This window comes from Somniosus microcephalus, chromosome 30, assembly GCF_052327205.1.
Source record: "Somniosus microcephalus isolate GS21.2 chromosome 30, FLI_Smic_1.0, whole genome shotgun sequence".
In the NCBI taxonomy this organism is placed as follows: Eukaryota; Metazoa; Chordata; class Chondrichthyes; order Squaliformes; family Somniosidae; genus Somniosus; species Somniosus microcephalus.
Genome location: NC_141016.1, coordinates 6,240,230 through 6,256,250, shown reverse-complemented (window position 1 = coordinate 6,256,250; position 16,021 = coordinate 6,240,230). Strand labels below are relative to the sequence as shown.

General features: G+C 46.3%; 1 long non-coding RNA gene across 1 annotated transcript in view; it reads right to left on the bottom strand.

The window, feature by feature from the left end:
• The window catches only part of LOC147097878 (uncharacterized), a 35,390-nt gene extending 22,202 nt beyond the window's left edge, over positions 1 to 13,188 (bottom strand). Inside the window, exon 1 of the long non-coding RNA XR_015074239.1 lies at positions 10,470 to 13,188. This is a non-coding gene — a long non-coding RNA (uncharacterized LOC147097878). The remainder of the gene's footprint in view (positions 1 to 10,469) is intronic.
• Positions 13,189 to 16,021: the final 2,833 nt, after the last annotated feature.

The following is a 16,021-nucleotide window of genomic DNA, read 5'->3' as shown; positions in this document are numbered from 1 at the left end:
ATGCCACCAGCTCTGCATGAACAGAAGGCATGAACCGGGGTCAAGCAAGGCTGTGTCATCGCACCAATGCTCTTCTCGATCTTCCTTGCTGCAATGCTCCATCTCACCCTCAGTAAGCTCCCCACTGGAGTGGAGCTAATTTACAGAACAAAGGGGAAACTGTTCAACCTCCGTCATCTTCAGTCCAAATCCACGGTCGTCCCACCCTCTGTCGTCGAATTACAGTATGCAGACGACTCTTGCATCTGTGCTCACTCGGAGGTCGAACTCCAAACCATCGTCAACACCTTCACCGAAGCATACGAGAGCATGGGCCTTACACTAAACATCCGTAAGACAAAGGTCCTCTACCAACCTGCCCCCGCCACACAGTACTGCCCCCCAATTATCAATATCCACGACAAGGCCTTGGACAACGTGGACCACTTTCCATACCTCGGGAGCCTACTGTCAACAAGGGCAGACGTCGACGACGAAGTCCAACACCGCCTTCAGTGTGCCAGTGCAGTCTTCGGTCGCCTGAGGAAGAGAGTGTTTGAAGACCAGGACCTCAAACCCAGCACTAAGCTCATGGTCTACAGAGCAGCAGTGATACCCGCCCTGCTGTGTGCCTCAGAGACATGGACCATGTACAGCAGGCACCTCAAAGCACTGGAGAGGTACCACCAACGCTGCCTCCGCAAGATCCTGCAAATCCATTGGCAGGATAGGCGCACCAACGTCAGTGTTCTTGCTCAGGCCAACATCCCCAGCATCGAAGCTTTGACCACGCTCAATCATCTCCGATGGACGGGTCATATTGACCGCATGCCCGATACGAGACTCCCAAAACAAGCGCTCTACTCGGAGTTCCGGCACGGCAAAAGAGCCTCAGGTGGGCAGAGGAAACGCTTCAAGGACACCCTCAAAGCTTCCTTGAAAAAGTGCAACATCCCCACCGACACCTGGGAATCCCTGGCCCAAGACCGCACAAAGTGGAGGAGAAGCATCCGGGAAGGCGCCGAACACCTCGAGTCTCTTCGCTGGGAGCAAGCGGAAGCCAAGCGCAGGCAGCGCAAGGAGCGCACGTCAACCCAAGCACCCCACCCGCCCGCCCCTTCAACCACCATCTGCCCCACCTGTGACAGAGACTGTAGGTCCCGCATTGGACTCATCAGTCACCTGAGAACTCATTTTTAATGTGGAAGCAAGTCATCCTCGGTTCCGAGGGACTGCCTAAGAAGTAAGATGAACAGAAACAAACCCAACCAGCATTTGGACCTGGTGAGAGAATCTCTGCACACGTTTACACCGAAAGCACGATGCAAAGTCAAGCTGTCCACCTCTCGGGTGGATGCAAAGGATTCCCTGACACTATTCAAAGAACGTCAGGGGAGTTCTCCCCGGTGTCCTAGGCCAATATTTATCCCTCAACCAACACAAGAAAAAACAGATGATCTGGTCATTATCACATTGCTGTTTGTGGGAGCTTGCTGTGCGCAAATTGGCTGCCGTGTTTCCTACATTACAACAGTGACTCCACTTCAAAAAGTACTTCATTGGCTGTGAAGTGCTTTGGGACATCCTGAGGTCGTAAAAGGCGCTATATAAATGCAAGTCCTTCTTTCTGTTTAGTGTAACTCAGGGCTGTTGGCACTTTACTCTGAAGCAATGTTGCAGAGGCATCTGACGTTTTATTGGCAAGCATTGGCCAAGGTAATAGCTTCCAGGTCTTTACTTTAACAGTATGCAATCTACCACTGTCATTTGCCACTGTGATCAATGCTAAATGTTTTTGAGAAAGGAATAAAGAAAGGAGGAAAGAAACAGTCACCAGCAGAGGGCAGCTGAACTACATTCTCCAGCAGGAAGCTTTCCATTCAATTTATCTACACTGCCGTACAGAGAAAGAAAATCTGCCTTTCTAAATCTCCTTGGGCTTTTTCCCATCTCGTTTCTCACACCCCGCCTGGGGACTGTTCCTGCTACTTTGCCAGTCGTGGTCGTAGCCACTTCACCCGTGCTCCTTGGCAACTTTTGGGTATGTTAGAAACATAAGAACATAAGAAATAGGAGCAGGAGTCGGCCACTCGGCCCCTCGAGCCTGCTCCGCCATTCAATAAGATCATGGCTGATCTTCTACCTCAACTCCACTTTCCTGCACTATCCCCATATCCCTTGATTCCCTTAATATTCAAAAATCTATCGATCTCGGTCTTGAATATACTCAACGACTGAGCCTCCACAGCCCTCTGGGGTAGAGAATTCCAAAGATTCACCACCCTCTGAGTGAAGAAATTTCTCCTCATCTCAGTCCTAAATGGCCGACCCCTTATTCTGAGACTGTGACCCCTGGTTCTCGACACCCCAGCCGGGAGAAACAGGGAAAGAAAGCATTGCGCATTGCCATGTTATTCACGGTGCCCCAAAGCACCTGGCACCCAACGAAGGGCTCTTGAAGTGCAATCACTGCTGTAATGCAGGCAAACGTGGCAGCCAATTTGCACACAGCAAGATCCCACAAACAGCAAATGAGGAGAATGACCAGTTATGCAGATACAGTGCAAGCAATCGCTTTCTCCAAAATAAAAACCTCAGCAACCTTTTCACCAAGTAGTTGTGTGAGAAGTGGCTGTCAGAAAGGAGTACCGTCTCCTTGGTGCTCTCAATGCAATCTCAACATACAGATATCCTTTCTTTGGTTACGAGCCATTGTCTTCATCTTCAAGAAAGGTGACAAGCCCGATTGTGGAGTTTCCCTGCTGTCTGCCACAGGGAAAGTCATCGCAAGAAAGCCTCCTCAATCACCTTCTCCCAGTGGCTGAAGAGCTCCTCCCAGAGTCGCCATGCGGATTCCGCCCACTAAGGGGCACAATGGGCATGATCTTCACCGCACGTCAACTACAAGAGAAATGCAGGGAACAGCACCAACCGCTGTGCATGGCCTTCTTTGACCTCACAAAGACCTTCGACACCGTCAAACGCGAGGGATTATGGAGTGTCCTCCTCAAATTCGGCTGCCCTCAAAGGTTTGTCACCATCCTCTGCCTGACACAGCCTTGCTTGACCCCGGTCCGTATGTGAATTGGGCTGTGGTGGAACCGTTGGTCAGGATCACGGCTTGCACGTCGTCGTGAAACAGGCACCTGAGAACTCATTATTAATGTGGAAGCAAGTCATCCTCGGTTCCGCCTAAGAGATGAGCCATTGTACATGCACAATGTGTGCGGCAGCTATTCATTGAGTGAGGAGGCTAAGTGCTGGGAGATCAATGCACTATTGGTAGCTATGACGAGCGTGTTGCAGTCAGCCGAGGGAGGCCCTGATTTTTTTCACAGATGTGCTGCTGCTTCTCACTGTTGCTGAGCACCAAACATTGGCAGGAGGAAGAAACAGTTACGTTTATGTAGCGTCTTTCATGACCAACATTCATCCATCAATCTAGACCACCAGCAACAGGTTAATGGTTCAATCATCTCAACAACAACAACTTGCATTCATATAGCACCTTTAAGGTAGTGCAACTTGCCGGGGCGCTTCACAGGAGCGTAATAAAGAGAAAAGCTGACACTGAGCTAAATTAGGAGCTATTAGGACAGGTGACCAAAAGCTTGGTCAAAGAGGTAGGTGTTGAGCAGCATCTTAAAGGAGGAGAGGCGGAGAGGTTTGGGGAGGGAACTCCAGAGCTGTGGGCTAGATGGCTGAAGGCACGGCCACTAATGGTGGGGCTAAGGAAGTGGGGAATGCGCAAGAGGCCAGAGTTGGAGGAGGGCTGTAGTGTTAAAGGACGTTCCAGAGATAGGGAGGGGCAAGGCCATGGAGGGATTTGAACATAAGGATAAGAATTTTTAAATTGAGGCGTTGGTGGACTGGGAGCCAATGGGTGAAGCGGACTTGACGCGAGTTAGGATACGGGCGGCAGAGTTTTGGATGAGCTCAGGTTTATGGCGGGTGGAAGATGGGAGGCCATTGGAAGAGCGTTGGATGGGTCGAGTCTGGAGGTAACAAAAGCATGGATGAGGGTTTCAACAGCAGATGGGATGAGGCAGGGTCGGAGACAGGCGATATCACAGAGGTGGAGGTAGGCGGCCTTTGTGAGCTGTTTGCTCAGGATGTGCCAAAGCACTTTGTAGCCAATGAATGACTTTTTGAAGTGTTGTCACTGTTGTAATGTAGGCAAAAGCAAAAAGCCAATTTGTAGACCCCAACGATCCACAAACAGCAGTGTAATAAATGGCCAGTTAATCCTTTATGGTGGCGTTGGTTGAGGGATGAAGGTTGGCCAGGACACATAAGAACATAAGAAATAGGAGCAGGAGTAGGCCAATCGGCCCCTCGAGCCTGCTCCGCCATTCAATAAGATCATGGCTGATCTGATCCTAACCTCACTCTCCATCCCACCCGAACCCATGTGATCTCCCGGGAGAGGCGAAAAAACAGATAAAAAACCCAATGGCCAATTTGGGAGAAAAAATCTGGGAAATTCCTCTCTGACCCATCTAGGCGATCGAAACTCGTCCAGGAGATCACTCTGTCCCTATATTTTCTACAGTACTTACCTTCTGTAAAGGCGATCTCCACCCCAGCCAGGAACAGGAATAAAACCATCTCCTGAAATCTAACACAGAATTAGAACACAAGAAGTAGGAGCAGAACCAGGCTACACGGCCCCTGGGCCCACTCCACTACCCACAGGGCCATGACCATTCCGAACCTAGACTCATGTCCAATTTCCTGCCCGCTCCCCGCAACCCTTAATTCCCTTTACTTCTAGGAAACTATCTATTTCTGTTTTAAACTTATTTAATGATGTAGCTTCCACAGCTTTCTGGGGCAGCAAATTCCACAAACCTACCACCCTCTGAGTGAAGAAGTTTCTCCTCATCTCAGATTTGAAAGAGCAGCCCCTTATTTTAAGATTATGCCCCCTAGTTCTAGTTTCACCCATCATTGGGAACATCCTCACCGCATCCACCCGATCAAGCCCCTTCACAATCTTATATGTTTCAATAAGATCGCCTCTCATTCTTCTGAACTCCAATGAGTAGAGTCCCAATCTACTCAACCTCTCCTCATATGACCACCCCCTCATCCCCGGGATTAACCGAGTGAACCTTCTTTGTACTGACTCGAGAGCAAGTATGTCTTTTCTTAAGTATGGACACCAAAACTGTATGCAGTATTCCAGGTGCGGTCTCACCAATACCTTGTATAACTGCAGCAATACCTCCCTGTTTTTATATTCTATCCCCCTAGCAATAAAAGCCAACATTCCATTGGCCTTCTTGATCACTTGCTGCACCTGCATACTAACTTTCTGAGTTTCGTGCACCAGGACCCCCAGATCCCTTTGTACTACAGTACTTTCCAGTTTCTTGCCATTAAGATAATAACTTGCTCTATGATTTTTCCCACCAAAGTGCATAACCTCACACTTTCCAGTACTGTATTCCATCTGCCAAATCTCTGCCCACTTACTTAGCCTGTCTATGTCACTTTGCAGGTTTTTTATGTCCTCCTCACTCACTACTTTCCCTCCCATCTTTGTATCATCTGCAAACTTTGATATGTTACACTCGGTCCCCTCCTCCAAATCGTTAATATAGATTGTAAAGAGTTGGGGACCCAGCACTGACCCCTGCGGAACACCACTAGTTACTGATTGCCAGTCTGAGAACAAACCATTTATCCCAACTCTCTGCTTTCTGTTAGAGAGCCAATTCTCCACCCATGCCAGAATATTACCCCCAATCCCGTGATTTTTTATCTTGAGCAATAATCTTTTGTGTGGCAGCTTGTCAAATGCCTTTTGGAAGTCTAAATATACTACGTCCACTGGTTCTCCTTTATCCACCTTGTATGTTACTTCCTCAAAAACTCAAGCAAATTTGTCAAACACGACTTCCCCTTCATGAAACCATGCTGAGTTGGTCCTATTAAATTATGTTTATCCAAATGTCCCGTTACTGTCTCCTTAATAATGGACTCTAACATTTTACCAACCACAGATGTTAGGCTAACAGGTCTATAGTTTCCAGCCTTCTGCCTACTACCCTTTTTAAATAAGGGTGTTACATTAGCAGTTTTCCAATCTGCCGGGACCTTTGCTGAGTCCAGGGAGCTTTGGAAAATAATTACCAATGCATCCACAATCCCTACCGCCACTTCCCTCAAGACCCTAGGATGCAAGCCATCAGGTCCAGGGGATTTATCCGCCTCGAGTCCCATTATTTTACCAAGTACCACTTCCTTAGTGATTTTGATCGTGTTTAGCTCCTCTCCTCCTAGAGCCCCCTATTTGTCCAGTGTTGGGATATTCTTAGTGTCCTCTACCGTAAAGACTGATACAAAATATTTGTTCAGCGTTTTTGCCATCTCCATGTTTCCCACCATTAATTTCCCAGTCTCATCCTCTAAGGGACCAACATTTACTTTAGCCACCCTTTTTCTTTTTATATAACTATAGAAACTTTTGCTATCCGTTTTTATATTTTTTGCGAATTTACTTTCATAATCTATCTTCCCTTTCTTAATCAATCTTTTAGTTATTTTTTGCTGTCTTTTAAATACTTCCCAATCTTCTATCCTCCCACTAGATTTGGCTACCTTATATGCCCTTGTTTTTAGTCGGATACTATCCTTAATTACTTTACTTAGCCACGGATGGCTATCTTTTCTTTTACACCCTTTTTTACTCAGTGGAATATATATTTTTTGGAAGTTGTAAAACAACTCCTTAAATGTACACCACTGATTATGTACCGTCTTACCCTTTAATCTATTTTCCCAGTCCACTCTAATCAATTCCGCTCTCATACCTTCATAGTCTCCTTTATTCAAGCTCAGCACGCTTGTTTGAGATCCAACCTTCTCACCCTCTACTTGAATATGGAATTCAACCATGTTATGGTCACTCATTCCAAGGGGATCCTTTACTAGGACATTTTTAATTAATCCTGTCTCATTACACAGGACCAGATCTAAGGTTGCTTGCCCCCTGGTCGGTTCAGTTACATACTGCTCAAGAAACCCATCCCTAATACACTCAATGAACTCATCCTCAAGGCTGCTCTGCCCAGTTTGATTTGTCCAGTTAATATGATCGTTAAAATCCCCCATAATTATAGCTGTTCCCTTATTACAAGCCTCAACTATTTCCTGATTAATACTCCGTCCAAGAGTTGCAACTGTTCGGAGGCCTATAGACTACACCCACTAGTGTTTTTTTCCCCTTATTATTCCTTATCTCTACCCAAACTGTTTCACTATCCTGCTCCTTTGACCCAATATCATTTCTCTGTATTATAGTGATTCCTTCCTTTATTAACATAGCCACCCCACCTCCCCTCCCTTCCTGCCTGTCCTTCCTGATTGTTAAATAACCTGGTATGTTTAATTCCCAGTCATGGTCACCCTGCAGCCATGTTTCTGTAATGGCCACAAGATCATACCCATATGTAGTTATTTGTGCCGTTAACTCATTCATTTTGTTACGAATGCTACGTGCATTCAGATAAAGAACTTTCAAATATGTTTTGTGACACTTAGTTCCTGTTTTTTCCCCTTTTACTCCATACCTTCTGTCCCTTCCTGACACGTTCTGTTTTTTAATTTCCCCACTGCTACCTAAGTCTATGACCTTCTCCGTTGTCATTTCTGTTATTTGCTCTCCAGAAACCTCCCCCCACTAATTAGTTTAAAGCCCTCTCTACAGCCCTAGTTATATGATTCGCCAGGACTCTAGTCCCAGCACTGGCCAAGTGGAGTCCGTCCCAACGGAACAGCTCCCTCCTGTCCCAGTACTGGTGCCAGTGTCCCAAGAAGCAAAACCCATTTCTCCCACACCAGTCTTTGAGCCACGCATTTAACTCTTTAATTTTATTTATCCTAGCCAAATTTGCTCGTGGCTCAGGTAATAACCCAGAGATTATTACCCTTGAGGTTCTGTTTTTTAATTTGACCCCTAGCTGCTCATACTCCTTTAACAGAACCTTCTTCCTTGTCCTATCTACGTCGTTTGTACCAACATGGACCACGACAACTGGATCCTCCCCCTCCCACTCCAACTTTCTTTCCAGCCCAGAAGAGATATCCTTAACCCTGGCACCGGGCAGGCAACACAGCCTTCGGGACTCCCGCTCTTGACTGCAGAGAACCCTATCTATCCCCCTAATGATATTATCCCCTACCACTACAACATTTCTTTTTACTCCCTCCACTTGAGTGGCCCCCTGTACCACGGTGCTGTGGCCAGGTTGCTCGTCCTCCCTGCAGTCTCCGCTCCCGCCCTCACAGGGAGTAAGAATCTCAATCCTGCTTGACAAGAGCAAGGGCTGCGGCTCCTTCAACACTACATCCTGGATCCCTGTACCTTCCTCACTCGTAGTCACACCGTCCTGTCCTGACCACGGACTACATCTGCAGTAATTAATTTCATAGGTGTGACCACCTCCTGAAACATAGAGTCCAGGAACTTCTCCCCCTCCCTGATGTGTCGCAGTGTCTGAAGCTCGGTCTCAAACTCTTTAACATGGAGCTTGAGTTCCTCTAGCAGCAAACACTTATCGCAAATGTAATCACCGTGAGCCTCAATGGGGTCCACCAGCTCCCACATTTCGCAACAGTGACACATCACCTGTTCACCCATATCTGTGTAATTAATTAAATTTCTTATTATTAGTTATGAAGACCCTCTGCCCCGATATAGATGATAATATTACACCACTATTTAATAGGACTTACCAACTTAAAGGTATAGAGGAGAAGGAAGAGAACCTACCAACCAGCTGATCACCAACCTCCCTCGTGGAAGCTGTCTGGCGGACCTGTCCGGTTGAATTGTCTCACTGCTCCACGTCCGCAGTGTTGGATTTGCCTGAGAGAGGGAAGCAAAACAGAGCAACAAGCACCCCCTCACCTCCCACTTGCCCGAACTCTGCCACTTACCAAACTCTACCTACACTCAATGCGACCGCACTCAGCGCTACCGCACTAAGCCCGCCCCTTTTTATACCCGGATTCTACTTCCGGTTTCAACTCCCCAACAGCTTAATTTACTCTAAAAAATTAAACTTACTTCAAATAATTCACTTTTTTACTCACTAAAATTCAGTAAATGCACTTAAAAGACTTTTTCTGCCACTTACCAAAGTCTGCTTAAACTCAATGCGATTGCACACCAGCAGAACTCCCTGTTCTTGTTTGAAAATGTACCATGGGATCTTTTGCATCAATCTGAACAGGCAGACAGGACCTCGGTTGATCCAAAGCTGAACATGTGTTCTCTGTTCAATAGGTCTGACAAATACATTTTCAACTGATTGCACCAGAATTTGTCACAAGACACTCTGGGGTCGATTTTCATTAAGCTGTCGGGAAGGAGGCGGGACTACAACTTTCGGGTTTTAGTCCCGCCTACATCGACGTTCAGCCAATCCACGTGATTTTCCCTTGATTGACTTTGTTGTGCCCGCCCAGCGGGCTCAGCAGGCCAATTAAGGGCCACCCGGCAACAGGTGACGTCACAGACTGAAATTTCATCTGTCAAGAGGTGTTGACAGATGAAATATCAGTGTTTCACAGCTGTTTGAAGCTGTCAAACACTGACAGTCTGACTTCTAACCTGAGTCCTTCTACACAGACTCAGTTAGAACTCTCACCGGCACTAAAAGCTGAAGGCTGTCACTTTTGACAGATCGCAGCCATTCAGCTTTCAGTGCCAGCTGAGTGATGGACTCCCGATGCCTACAGGAAGAAAGGCTGTTAAGGTAAGTACAGGTAATTTAAACTTCTTTACACACTTTAGACACACCAAACACACTTACCTTTGCACTCATGCACCCATCACTCACCTGAACACCGACATCGTGACCCCTCCAAGTCCTTCAACCCGACGGCCCGCCTGCTCTAACCTGGCGTGGTTTGGAGCCGTCGGGAATCCCACACGACACCCCTCAAAATAGGGATTAGGCTAAAAACTGCCTGTTAGCTACCTGTTAACAGGCAGTTCATTGGCACTAATCCCTTCCCGCCTCGGGTCGGCGGGTCCCAGTGCAGGGCGGGTACCCGCTTCCTCTGAAACTTACGTGGAGGTGGGTTTTGGGCTGGATGGTGTTGGGACCCCCGAATTCGGGATTTTTGCCCCCTGCCCGCCTTGCGGCACACTGAAAATCTAGGCCTCTGTGCTACATTAAAACATTGACTACACTTCAAAATTTCATCAATTGGATGGATGTAAAGCGCTTTGGGACATTCATGGTCATTAAAGGCGCTATATAAATGCAAGTCTTTCTTTTCTTTCTGTTGTATATTTTAAGCCACTTAACCCAGCTTTTCACCAGCAAACAGTGACTACACTTCAAAAGCACTTCATTGGCTGTAAGGCCGTTTTGGGACGTCCTGAGGTTGTGAAATGTGCTATAGGAATTGAAGTTCTTTCTTTCGTAACCACAGTTTTGTTCCTCCTTTTCCTTATGTTAGCTGTGGCTCACCTTTGAGTCAGGAAGGTCTGTGGGTTCAAATCCCACTCCACGAGACTTGAGCACGGTAATCCAGGCTGACACTCCCAGTGCAGTGCTGAGGGAGCGCTGCACTGTCAGAGGTGCCGTCTTTCGGATGAGACGTTAAACCGAGGCCCCATCTGCTCTCTCAGGTGGATGTAAAAGATTCCATGGCACTATTCTGAAGAAGAGCGGGGGAGTTTTCCCCGGTGTCAATATTTATCACTGAAAAAAAGCACAGATTATCTGGTCATTATCACATTGCTGTTTGTGGGAGCTTGCTGTGCACAAATTGGCTGCCGCGTTTCCTACATTACAACAGTGACTACACTTCAAAAAGTGCTTAATTGGCTGTAAAGCACTTTGGGACGTCCTGAGGTCGTGAAAGGCGCTACATAAATGCAAGTCTGTGTTTCTTTTTCCCCTGCTGTCTTGTGCACTGCAGGCTCCCCTTATGTGATGTTTTTAGTTAATTAATGCATCCATCACGCAGAGACCCAGCATCATCTATCAAGTTCAATGTTCAAATACATGTATACCAACTCTGTGGAGTTACCGCATACATTTATACAGCTCCTTAAATACTCGTTTGAAACAAATTAATTCAACACATGTGGTTTGTCTGGAGAGGCCAAGCCAGAAATTCCAAGCAGTGCTAATATAAACAGTGCCAGGGTTGTTCTGTCATGCTGTGCTACAACAGTATCATCGAACAGCTTCTATCTGATTAATGCAGTTTATAATCTTCCAAAAAAAAATAACAGGAAATTTCACCGCGGACCTACAGCAGGTCTCTTTCTGACGCTTAAAGGGAAATGCTACAAAGGAAATTTTTAAAACAATGAGCAAAACAGTACCCACAATCCTAAAGCTGGGCTATAGAGGGTGCAGAGAAGATTTACAAGGATGATACCAGAAATGCGAGGGGATACATATCAGGAAAGGATGAACAGGCTGGGTCTCTTTTCTCTTGAAAAAGAGAAGGCTGAGGGGTGACTGAATAAAGGTCTTGATATTTTGATAGAGTGGATACAGAGAGAATGTTTCCACTTGTGGGGAAGAGCATAACTAGAGGCCATCAATATAAGATAGTCACCAAGAAATCCAATAGGGAATTCAGAAGAAACTTCTTTACCCAGAGAGTGGTGAGAATGTGGAACTCGCTCCCACAGGGAGTGGTTGAAGCGAATAGTATAGACGCATTTAAGAGGAGGCTGGACAAGCATGTGAGGGAGAAGGGAATAGAGGGTTATTGCTGATAGATTTGGATGAGGAAAGACAGGAGGAGGCTCGAGTGGAGCATAAACGCCGGCATGGACTGGTTGAGCCGAATGGCCTGTTTCTGTGCCGTTTGTCCTATATAATCCTATGTAAAGTCCTGTTGTTTCAAATGCATGCACTAGCTGCTCTCCCATGACATTGCTCCTGGCAATGCTGTTTTATAATAACAGGAGTGTTATACCTCATAATGCACACCTCTGTGAGGTGCATTGGCACCCCTTTAAGCAAACAATATCCAAATGTTGTTAAGTAAACACGAAATGTGACCTTTCAGAGTTTAATTGTTGTTTTGGCAGGGAACTTTGTGGATTATAAGCTGTTTTGTGAATTTTGACTGCAGATTCAAAGCACCGAGCATTCTTGTATTTTTAACATTATTTTGCGTCTAGAGTGTAACAAAATGTGAAGCATGCAACGTGTTTGCTGAATATATATATTTTACTGCATACAGTTCTGGTCACCACATTACAGGAAAGGTGTGATCGCACTAGAGAGGGTACAGAGGAGATGTATGAGGATGTTGCCAGAATTTTAGCTCTGAGGAAAGATTGGATTGGCTGGGTTTGTTTTCTTTGGAACGGAGGAGGCTGAGGGGAGACTTGATTGAGGTGTATAAATTATGAGGGGCCTAGAAACAGTGGATAGGAAGGACCTATTTCCCTTAGCACTGAGGTCAATAACCAGGGGACATAGATTTAAAGTAATTGGTAGAAGGATTAGAGGGGAGTTGAGGAGAACTTTATTCACCCAGAGGGTGGTGGGGGTCTGGAACTCACTGCCTGAAAGGGTGGTAGAGGCAGAAACCCTCATCACATTTAAAAACTACTCGGATATGTACTTGAAGTGCCGTAACCTACAGGGCTACGGACCAAGAGCTGGAAAGTGGGATTAGGCTGGTTAGCTCTTTTTCGGCCGGCACGGACACAATGGACCGACTGGCCTCCTTCTGTGCCGTAACATTCTATGATTCGATATGCATATACGAATGTAACAAGGAACCATGTTCTCCATGCTGCATGTAGCCAATGCTGGTGCCCAGAAATCAGCTATGGCCACTATGCAGATAGCTATTGGGAGTTTGCATGTGGTATAAATGTACAAGAATGCGGAACACCTCCGTTCAGTCTGTAAGGGGGGCCCCGAGCTCCCGGTGGCCTGTCACTTTCATTTACTGCTTCACTCCCACTCAGACCTCACCGTCCTCGGCCTCTTCCATTGTTCCACGGAAGCTCAGCGCAAGCTCGAGGAAAAGCACCTCATCTTTCGATTAGGCACTCTACAGCCCTCTGGACTCAGATCATAACCTCAGCCCCTATCACAGATATATCATTATTTATTTTTTTAATCCACACTTTCGTCTGGCCTTTTTTCTTCCCTCCCACATGGCAGCTGTCCATCATTCTGCCAGCGCCATTCACACCATCACCGACCTTCCCTTTTGTTCTTTCATTCCCCTTCCCCTTTTCCCAGCCCCCAACTTGCTTTAAAATCTGTTCCCTTTCCTGCTTTTTTCCAGTTCTGACAAAGGGTCACCGACCTGAAACGTTGACTCTGTTTCTCTCTCCACGGATGCTGCCCTGGCCTGCTGAGTGTTTCCAGCGTTTTCTGTTGTTATTACAAGAATCTGGAGTTTGGGGCTTGTCTTTTTAAGCTTGTGACCTCCAAGCTGGAACTTCGTACAACCTTACTTTAGCCATTGTGCCGAGCTCCAGTTGAACACTGCACCGTTGCTTCCGGTACTCCCGGTATCCCCAGCCAGCCCGCCTGCTGTACAGCGAGTCCAACAACAATTGATTCCCCCGCAATCCACCTTCTCGTCCTCCACATTCGTACCACGACAGCCAGAGAACTCTGATCACGTGCAAGACTTGCATTTATATAATGCTTTTCAAGGGCTCGTGATGTCCCAAATGTGTTTTAATTTTAAATTTCTCAATTTTAAAATTCTCATTCTTGTTTTAAAAGCCCTCCACTGCCCCTCTCCCCCCACCCCACTATCTCTGTAAGCTCCTGCCCTCTGCAACCCTCTGAAATCTCTGCTCTCCTCCAATTCTGGCCTCTTGCACATCCCCTATTTCCATCGCTCCACCATTGGCGGCTGTGCCTTCAGCTGCCTGGGCCCTAAGCTCTGGAATTCCCTCCCTAAACCTCTCCTCCTTTAAGACACTCCTTAAAACGCTTTGACCAAGCTTTTGGTCATCTGTCCTAATATCTCATGTGGCTCGGTGTCATTTTGTTTGATAACGTTCCTGTGAAGCGCCATGGGACGTTTTACTACGTTAAAGGTGCCGTATAAATACAAGTTGCTGTTGTTACAGTCAATTAAATACTTTTTTTTGGGGTGGGGGGGAGCGAAGTGTAGTTACTGTTGTAATGTAGGAATATCTCCTTTCTCATCCCAACCAGAGGGAGAGAGAGAAAGGAAATCGGGTGGAAAGGTTGGCTGAAAGGATAGGCTTTTGGGAAAAAAATTAAAAGTGGAAGGGAAGGTGGATGTCGAGAGCTAGCCCCCACAAAGCAGGACTATTACGAAGGGACCATCATGGGGCAAAGGGAGGGAAGGTAGGAATCAGAGGAGCAGTGTGTTCAGGAGGGGGTTATAACGTTGCAGGAGATAAGGTGGAGCAGATTGTGAAGGGATTTATAGACAAGATAAGAATATTAAATTTAGAATGGGAAGGATCCAAGCCGCACTTCCCATTTATCAGGATTGATGGTTACAACTTTGCTGAATCGATCGAGAAAACCTTGAAATCCAGACCAGAATTTGGACTTTAGATCACGAATTCTATTGAATGCTGCCTCCAAACACTCTGCAAAAATATCACAGGTGGTGAGTTTTCCTGAAGGTACAAAGAGGGGAAAAAGAGATTCGTAATGCCAAGAGTGAAAAGGATTTTTTTTGGGGAAAGTAATGCTCCCAACCTCAAGGCACGGATTTCTGCTGGGTCCCACAGCAGTTGGGTGCCTTCCAGTATCTCATTCAAGTGCCCATTTCTTCATCCATGAACAAGCATTAATGGGCTATTCAACTGCACGAGGCACCACAACCAAACTTGATCCTGTCTCGCTGTGATTTCTTTAGCCATTTGTTTCCCAATCTTTGTGTAAGCCTTTCCTTTGCAGTCTCTTTTTTTTTCCCTCTTTCTGAATGCCTCATATGCTTAATCTCCCCCCTCCCCCTCTCTCTTGCTCACTCCCCACCGAGACCTGAAGCCAGAATTATGACTCGTAGGTAATGTGGCCCCTGGTCTGCAGTTTTGGACACATCAATCCGCTAGTCCCGTTGACTCCCAGTGCAGGTAAAGTATTTTCAGGAGGGAAAATTCCTTCCTATGCACGACACACATGGGGGGTGGTTAAGCAAAACTTCTGGGGAAAAATACAGCCCATTGTATCTAGTGCAGTCATCTGAAGTACACCCGCATGACAAACAAAAAAAAAATAGCTGTACACTTAATGGTACAACTTTGTTGCAGCATTTTTTGAAAAGTACTATCGGAAACACTGTCACGCTGCCTTTGATTTCACTCAAGCACATTTCAACTCATTGACCTCCTTAAAAATCTATTGCCCCCACAGCGCTGATTGTTAAATGTGGAATGGTTAACCTGCTCAGGATGCTTTCATGAGCTTCAAATTCAACTAAATTCCATTTTGCTCTTAGATTAAAAAAAAACTTCCATTATTTAAATACTCCAAATATATTTTCACTTCCTGGGACACTGGACCCAACTCAGTTATTTTTAACAGTTCCCACAGGTGGTAAGTGACGCGTGACGTTTTTCCCTACGAATTGTTCTCACCCACTTCAGAATGTTCCCTGTTTCCTCAGTCTTTTCTCACCACACACTCTCACTTCCCAGAGACATGAGAGCAGGCTGTTAGACTGAGCCACAACCTCTGCCAATATCACCGTGTTGGAACAGGAGGCGGCAGGAACAGGAGGCCATTCAGCCCCTCGAGCCTGTTCCGCCATTCAATGAGATCATGGCTTAGCTCTGACCTAACTCCATATCCCTCGGCTAACAAAAGGCTATCAATCTCAGATTTAAAATTAACAATTGATCCAGCATCAATTGCCGTTTGCAGAAGAGAGTTCCAAACTTCTACCACCCTTTGTGTGTAGAAGTGTTTCCTAACTTCACTCCTGAAAGGTCTGGCTCTAATTTTTAGACTTTGCCCCTACTCCTAGACTCCCCAACCAGCGGTAATAGTTTCTCTCGATCTACCCTATCTGTTCCCCATAATATCTTGAAAAC